This window comes from Bombina bombina, chromosome 4 (genome assembly GCF_027579735.1).
Source record: "Bombina bombina isolate aBomBom1 chromosome 4, aBomBom1.pri, whole genome shotgun sequence".
In the NCBI taxonomy this organism is placed as follows: Eukaryota; Metazoa; Chordata; class Amphibia; order Anura; family Bombinatoridae; genus Bombina; species Bombina bombina.
Window position 1 is genome coordinate 123,262,971 of NC_069502.1, and position 7,946 is coordinate 123,270,916.

Sequence of the window (7,946 nt, forward strand, 5' to 3'; positions counted from 1 at the left end):
GCTGCAGTTATATGTAATTTGTTTGTGAGTACAGGGGACCACATGTTTTTTTTCAAACCGCTTCCCATGCGGTTAGGCAGACTTTGATGCAACGTCCATGATGGGCGGGGCCTATTTAGTGCGCTCAGACGCGCAGTTTTCTCTCACTAGAAGGCAGCAGGCTTTAGCTCCGGTGGGGCCTAAAGTTGTTTTCCAGTCACCGGATCGTTGTCGAGTCAATTCTGAGTACCCTGAGGACAGGTAGGTGCAGGGGCTGTTTTCATTGTTAAAGTCTATTTTCGAATTAAAATGTCTCTTTAAAGGGTGATTTAACCTTTGCTTATGGGGTGCAATAATTTTTGACAAATTGAACTGTTTTAGATAATTTTTTAGTGATAAAAATTGTTTTTTAGGGCAGTTCAGAAATATTGGTGCGCTTTTATTTCTTAAAGGCGCAGTACGTTTTTTTCAAAAAAGTTTTTTAATCAGTAAATAAGGTGATTAACGACTATTGTGGCTATTGTTAGTCTGTTTAACATGTCTGAACTTGAGGAAACTCCTTGTTCTATGTGTTTAGAAGCCATTGTGGAACCCCCTCTTACTTTGTGTACCTCTTGTACTGAAAGGGCCTTACAATGTAAAAAACATATTTTATGTAAAGACAGTGTGCCGAAGGATGATTCTCAGTCTGAAGAGAATCAGAATATGCCGCCTAATTCTCCCCAAGTGTCACAACCTTTAACGCCCACCCAAGCGACGCCGGGGTCCTCAACCGTGTCTAATTCTTTTACTCTGCAGGATATGGCTGCAGTTATGTCAACTACCCTTACAGAGGTATTATCTAAATTACCAGTGTTACAGGGTAAACGCAGTAGGACAGGAATCAATGTAAATATTGAGTCCTCTGATGCTTTGTTGGCTATTTCCGATGTGCCCTCACAGGGATCTGAGTTGGGGGTCAGGGAAATTTTGTCTGAGGGAGAACTTTCGGAACCAGGAAGTATGTTACCTCAGACAGATTCGGACATCATGTCCTTTAAATTTAGAGCTAGAACACCTCCGTCTGTTACTTCGGGAGGTCTTAGCGACTCTGGATGACTGTGACCCTATTATGGTGCCACCAGAGAAATTGTGTAAAATGGACAAATATCTAGAAGTACCCGCTTACACTGATGTTTTTCCGGTTCCTAAGAGAATTTCGGAAATTATTAAGAAAGAGTGGGACAGACCGGGTATACCGTTCTATCCCCTTCCTAACTTTAAGAAAATGTATCCCATATCAGACACCATTCGGGACTCTTGGCAGACTGTCCCTAAGGTGGATAAGCGTACAACTTTTCCTATTGAGGACAGTTGTGCTTTCAAAGACCCTATGGATAAAAAATTAGAGGGTCTTCTAAAGAAGTTATTTATTCATCAGGGTTTCCTTTTACAACCGACAGCCTGCATTGTCCCAGTGACTACTGCAGCGGCTTTCTGGTTTGATGCCTTGGAAGAGTCTCTTAAAATTGAGACCCCCTTAGAGGATATTCTAGATAGAATTAAGGCTCTCAAGCTAGCTAATTCTTTTATCACAGATGCCGCCTTTCAAATTGCTAAGTTGGTGGCTAAAAATGCAGGATTTGCCATTTTAGCGCGTAGAGCGTTATGGTTAAAATCGTGGTCTGCTGATGTGTCATCTAAATCAAAACTCTTGGTTATTCCTTTCAAGGGTAAGACCCTATTTTGACCTGAGTTGAAGGAAATCATCTCTGACATTACTGGAGGTAAAGGTCACGCTCTACCTCAGGATAAGTCTGTTAAGAATAGGAGTAAACAAAATAATTTTCGTTCCTTTCGGAACTTTAAAGGAGTACCCTCTTCTTCCTCTTCCTCCACAAAGTAGAAAGGGAATTTTGCTCAGGCCAAGTCCGTCTGGAGACCTAACCAGGCCTGGAGCAAGGGTAAACAACCCAAGAAGCCCGCTGCTGCTACCAAGACAGCATGAAGGGGCGGCCCCCGATTCGGGACCGGATCTAGTAGGGGGCAGACTTACTCTCTTTGCCCAGACTTGGGCAAGAGATGTTCAGGACCCCTGGGCACTGGAGATTGTAACCCACGGGTATCAACTGTAATTCAAAGGATTTCTCCCAAGAGGGAGATTTCTTCTTTCACGATTGTCTGTTGACCAGATAAAAAGAGAGGCATTCTTAAATTGTGTAAAAGACCTCTCTACTATGGGAGTAATTTGTTCCGTTCCAAGACTGGAACAGGGGCAGGGGTTTTACTCAAATCTTTTCGTGGTTCCCAAAAAGGAGGGAACTTTCAGACCCATTTTAGATCTCAAAAGTCTAAACAAGTTTCTCAGAGTCCCATCGTTCAAGATGGAGACTATCCGAACAATTTTACCAATGATCCAGGAGGGTCAATACATGACTACTGTGGATTTGAAGGATGCATACCTTCATATTCCTATTCACAAAGATCATCATCAGTACCTAAGGTTTGCCTTCCTGGACAAACAATTTCAGTTCGTGGCTCTTCCCTACAGGTTGGCCACAGCACCCAGGATCTTCACGAAGGTTCTAGGGTCCCTTCTGGCGGTTCTCAGGCCGCGGGGCATAGCAGTGGCTCCTTATCTGGACGATATTTTGATTCAGGCGTCAACTTATCATCTGATGAAGTCTCATACAGACACAGTGTTGTCCTTTCTGAGAACTCACGGGTGGAAGGTGAATCTAGAAAAGAGTTCACTAAATCCACAGACAAAGGTTCCCTTCTTGGGAACTCTGATAGATTCTATAGCAATGAAGATTTTTCTGACGGAGGTCAGAAAATCAAAAATTCTAAATACATGCCGAGCCCTTCAGTCCAATCTTTGGCCCTCAGTGGCTCAGTGTATGGAGGTAATTGGATTGATGGTGGCGGCAATGGACATCATTCCGTTTGCTTGGTTTCATCTCAGACCACTGCAACTGTGCATGCTCGGACAGTGGAATGGGGACTATGCAAATTTGTCTCCTCCGGTAAATCTGGATCAAGAGACCAGAAACTCTCTTCTTTGGTGGTTGTCGCCAGATCATCTGTCCCAAGGGACGTGTTTCCGCAGACCCTCGTGGGTGATAGTGACAACGGACACCAGTCTACTAGGCTGAGGTGCAGTCTGGAATTCCCTGAAGGCTCAGGGTGTATGGACTCAGTTGGAGTCTCTGCTTCCAATCAATATTCTGGAATTGAGATCAATATTCAATGCGCTTCAGGCATGGCCTCAGTTGGCTTCGGCCAAATTGATCAGATTCCAGTTGTACAACATTAAGACTGTGGCTTACATCAATCATCAGGGAGGAACGAGGAGTTCCTTAGCGATGACAGAAGTATCCAAGATAATTTGATGGGCGGAGGCTCACTCTTGTTATCTGTCAGCAATCTACATCCCAGGAGTGGACAACTGGGAAGCGGACTTTTTAAGCCGACAGGCTTTTCATCCGGGGGACTGGGAACTCCATCTGGAGGTGTTTGCCTCACTGATTCTCCGATGGGGCAGACCAGAATTGGATCTGATGGCGTCTCAACAGAATGCCAAGCTTCCAAGATACGGATCCAGGTCGAGGGATCCTCAGGCCGAACTGATAGATGCCTTGGCAGTGCCTTGGTTGTTCAACCTAGCTTATGTGTTTCCACCGTTTCCTCTCCTTCCCCGGTGATTGCTCGGATCAAACAGGAAAGAGCTTCAGTAATTCTAATCGTGCCTGCGTGGCCACGCAGGACTTGGTATGCAGATCTAGTGGGCATGTCCTCTCTGCCTCCGTGGAAACTTCCAGTGAGACAGGACCTTCTCATTCAAGGTCCTTTCCAACATCCAAATCTAATTTCTCTGCAGCTGACTGCTTGGAGATTGAACGCTTAATTTTATCTAAGCTGGGATTCTCTGATTCGGTCATTGATACTTTGATTCAGGCACGTAAGCCTGTCACTAGAAAGATCTATCATAAGATATGGCGTAAATATCTTTTTTGGTGTGAATCCAAGGGATACTCATGGAGTAAAATTAGGATTCCCAGGATTCTGTCTTTCTCTTGTTAAGTGTATCCAGTCCACGGATCATCCATTACTTATGGAATATATTCTCCTTCCCAACAGGAAGTTGCAAGAGTCACCCACAGCAAAGCTGCTATATAGCTCCTCCCCTAACTGCCATATTCAGTCATTCTCTTGCAAGCCTCAACATAGATAGGAGGTCGTGAGAGTCTGTGGTGCTTTATACTTGCTCAGTCAGAGGAGCGGGAATTCCACAGATTTGTCCCCCTGTTAAACCTGGACCAAGAGACCAGAGATTCTCTTCTCTGGTGACTATGTCGGGTCCATCTGTCCAAGGGTATGACCTCCCGCAGGTCAGATGGGACAATTGTTACAATAGATACCAGCCTTTTAGGTTGGGATGCAGTCTGGATCTCCCTGAAGGCTCAGGGATAGGGGACTTAGGAGGAGACCCTCCTTCTAATAAATATTCTGGAATTGGGAGTGATATTCCATGCTCTTCAGACTTGGCCTCAGTTAGCAACTCTGAGGTACATCATTCTCAGTCGGACAATATACACGACTGTGGCTTTCATCAGCCATCAAGGGGGAACAGAAGTTCCCTAGCGAGGTTAGAAGTCTTACAATAATTCACTGGACAGAGACTCACTCTTGTCTATCAGCTATCCATATCCCAGGTGTTGAGAACTGGGAGGTGGATTTTCTAAGTCGTCAGACTTTTTCTTCCGGGGGAGTGGGATTTCCTCCGGAGGTCAAGACCAAGCAGGAGAAGGCTTTGGTGTTTTTGACAGTGCCTGCGTAGCCACGCAGGACCTGGTATGCAGATCTGGTGGACATGTCATCCTTTCCATCACGGTCTTTGCTTCTGAGACAGGTCCCCCTACCTCAGGGTCCTTTCAACCATCTAAATAGAATCAATCTGAGATGGACTGTCTGGAGACTGAACGCTTGATGGTATCAAAGCATGGCTTCTCCGAGTCAGTCATTGATACCTTAATACAGACATGTAAGCCTGTCTCTAGGAAAATGAACATAGATATGGTGTAAATATCTGATTTTTATGAATCCAAGGGTTACTCATGGAGTAAAGTCTGGATTCCCAGGATATTATCTTTTCTCCAAGATGTTTTTGAGAAAAGGGTTGTCAACTTTGCTCTGCCATGGAGCTTAAACCTGGTTCTTAAGGTTCTTCAGGAAGTTCCGTTTGAACCTTTTTTTGTTCCATAGATATCAATCTTTATCTTGGAAAGTTCTTTTTGGGTAGCTATTTCCTCGACTCGTAGAGTCTCCAAGTTATCTGTGTTACAATGTGATTCTCCTTATCTGGTCCTTCGTACGGATAAGGTAGTCCTGCGTACCAACCTGGGTTTTTTCCTAAGGCGGTATCCAACAAGAACATCACTCAAGAGATATTTGTTCCATGCTTGTATCCTAATCCTTCCTCAAAGAAGGAACGTCTATTACACAATATTGGACGTGGTTTGTGCTTTAAAATCTTACTTACAAGCTAATACAGTTTTCATCAAACGTTCACCTTGTTTGTTGTCTATTCTGGACAGAGGAGAGGTCAAAAGACTTCAGTAGCCTCTCTGTCCTTTTGGTTAAAAAGCATAATTCATTTAGCTTATGAGACTGCTGGTCAGCAGCCTCCTGAAGGGATTGCAGCTCATTCTACTAGAGCTGTGGTTTTCACTTGGGCCTTTTTTAAATGTGGCTTCTGTTGAACAGATTTACAAGACGGAGTCTTGGTCTGCGCTTCATACTTTTTCAAATTTAACAAATTTGATACTTTGCTTCTTCGGAGGCTATTTTTGGGAGAAAGGGTTTTTTTACAGGCAGTGGTAACTTCCGTTTAAGTACCTGCTTTGTCCCTCCCATCATCCGTGTACTTTAGCTTTGGTATGGGTATTCCATAAGTAATGGATGATCCGTGGACTGGATACACTTAACAAGAGAAAACATAATTTATGCTTACCTGATAAATTTATTTCTCTTGTAGTGTATCCAGTCCACGGCCCGCCCTGTCACTTTAAGGCAGGTAATTTTTTCACTTGAACTACAGTCACCACTGCACCCTATGGTTTCCTTTCTCTGCATGTTTTCGGTCGAATGAATGAATATGGCAGTTAGGGGAGGAGCTATATAGCAGCTTTGCTGTGGGTGACTCTTGCAACTTCCTGTTGGGAAGGAGAATATATTCCATAAGTAATGGATGATCCGTGGACTGGATACACTACAAGAGAAATAAATTTATCAGGTAAGCATAAATTATGTTTTTCTCCAAGAAGGATATGTTGCATAACCTGGACGTGGTCCGTGTCCTGAAGTTTTACTTGCAGGCGACTAAGGATTTCCGTCAATCATCTTCATTATTCATTGTTTTTTCTGGAAAGCATAGGGGTCAGAAAGCTACGGCTACCTCCCTTTCTTTTTGGCTGAAGAGTATTATCCGTCTGGCATATGAGACTGCTGGACAGCAGCCTCCTGAAAGAATTACGGCTCATTCTACTAGGGCTGTGGCTTCCTCATGGGCATTTAAAAACAATGCTTCTGTTGAACAGATTTGCAAGGCTGCGACTTGGTCGTCTCTTCACACTTTTTCCAAATTTTCCAAATTTGATACTTTCGCTTCTTCTGAGGCTGGTTTTGGGAGAAAGGTTCTTCAAGCAGTAGTGCCTTCTGTTTAGGTTCCTGTCTTGTCCCTCCCTTTCATCCGTGTCCTGTAGCTTTGGTATTGTATCCCACAAGTAAGGATGAAATCCGTGGACTTGTCATATCTTGTAGAAGAAAAGTAAATTTATGCTTACCTAATAAATTAATTTCTTCTACGATATGACGAGTCCACGGCCCACCCTGTCATTTTTAAGACAGGTTTAAATTATATTTATTTTTTATAAACTTTAGCTTTTCCTTTCTCTTCCTAACCTTCGGTCGAATGACTGGGGGTGGAGATAAGGGAGGAGCTATATATACAGCTCTGCTGTGGTGCTCTTTGCCACTTCCTGTTAGCAGGAGGATAAATCCCACAAGTAAGGATGAAATCCATGAACTCGTCATATCGTAGAAGAAATTAATTTATCAGGTAAGCATAAATTTACTTTTCTTCAGATGGAAAGAGTCCATAGCTCCCCTCTGGGGCATCTGTTATTTTTGTTGTTCTGGCACCTTTTCACCCTGATGTTTCTTCTACTGTTCCTTGTTCCTCGGCAGAATGACTGGGGGATGAGGGAAATGGGAGAGGTATTTCAGCCTTTGGCTGGGGTCTTTGCCTCCTCCTGGTGGCCAGGTTCTGAATTCCCAAAAGTAATGAATGCAGCTGTGTACTCTTTCCATCTGAAGAAAAGAAAATTATCAGGTAAGCATAATTTAATTTTTCTTCGTTCTCTTGGTATCTTTATTTTTAAAATAAGGAATGAAAGCTTAGGAGCCTGCGCATTTTAAGTTCAGCACCCTGGATAGCGCTTGCTGATTGGTGGCTACATTTAACCACCAATCAGCAAACGCTACCCAGTCGCTGAGCCTAAAATGGACTGACTCCTAAGCTTTATTCTTTCTTTTCAAATAAAGATACCAAGAGAACGAATTAAAATTGATGATAGGAGTAAACAAGAAAGTTGCTTAAAATTGCAGGCTCTATCCGAATCACGAAAGAAAAAATTAAGGTTAAATATCCCTTTAATTCTACCATCATTTTTTTTTTTCTGCCTTCCTGAGGGTATCATGGAGCAAATATACTGAAGTATGATTTAGGTTCTTCAATTTGTCTAAAGTTGAGCTCCATAAAATGACATAGATTCCTCAAATGTTTTGATTCCTCTAATTCATAGGGTTGCTATGCCAGTGTTGAAATGCTTGATGCCATAGATCTGAATAAACCAGCAGTGTGAGAAGCACAAAGCGAATAGCATAGTGCACAGAATGTGCCATTTACAACAGTAGGGCAGCATCAA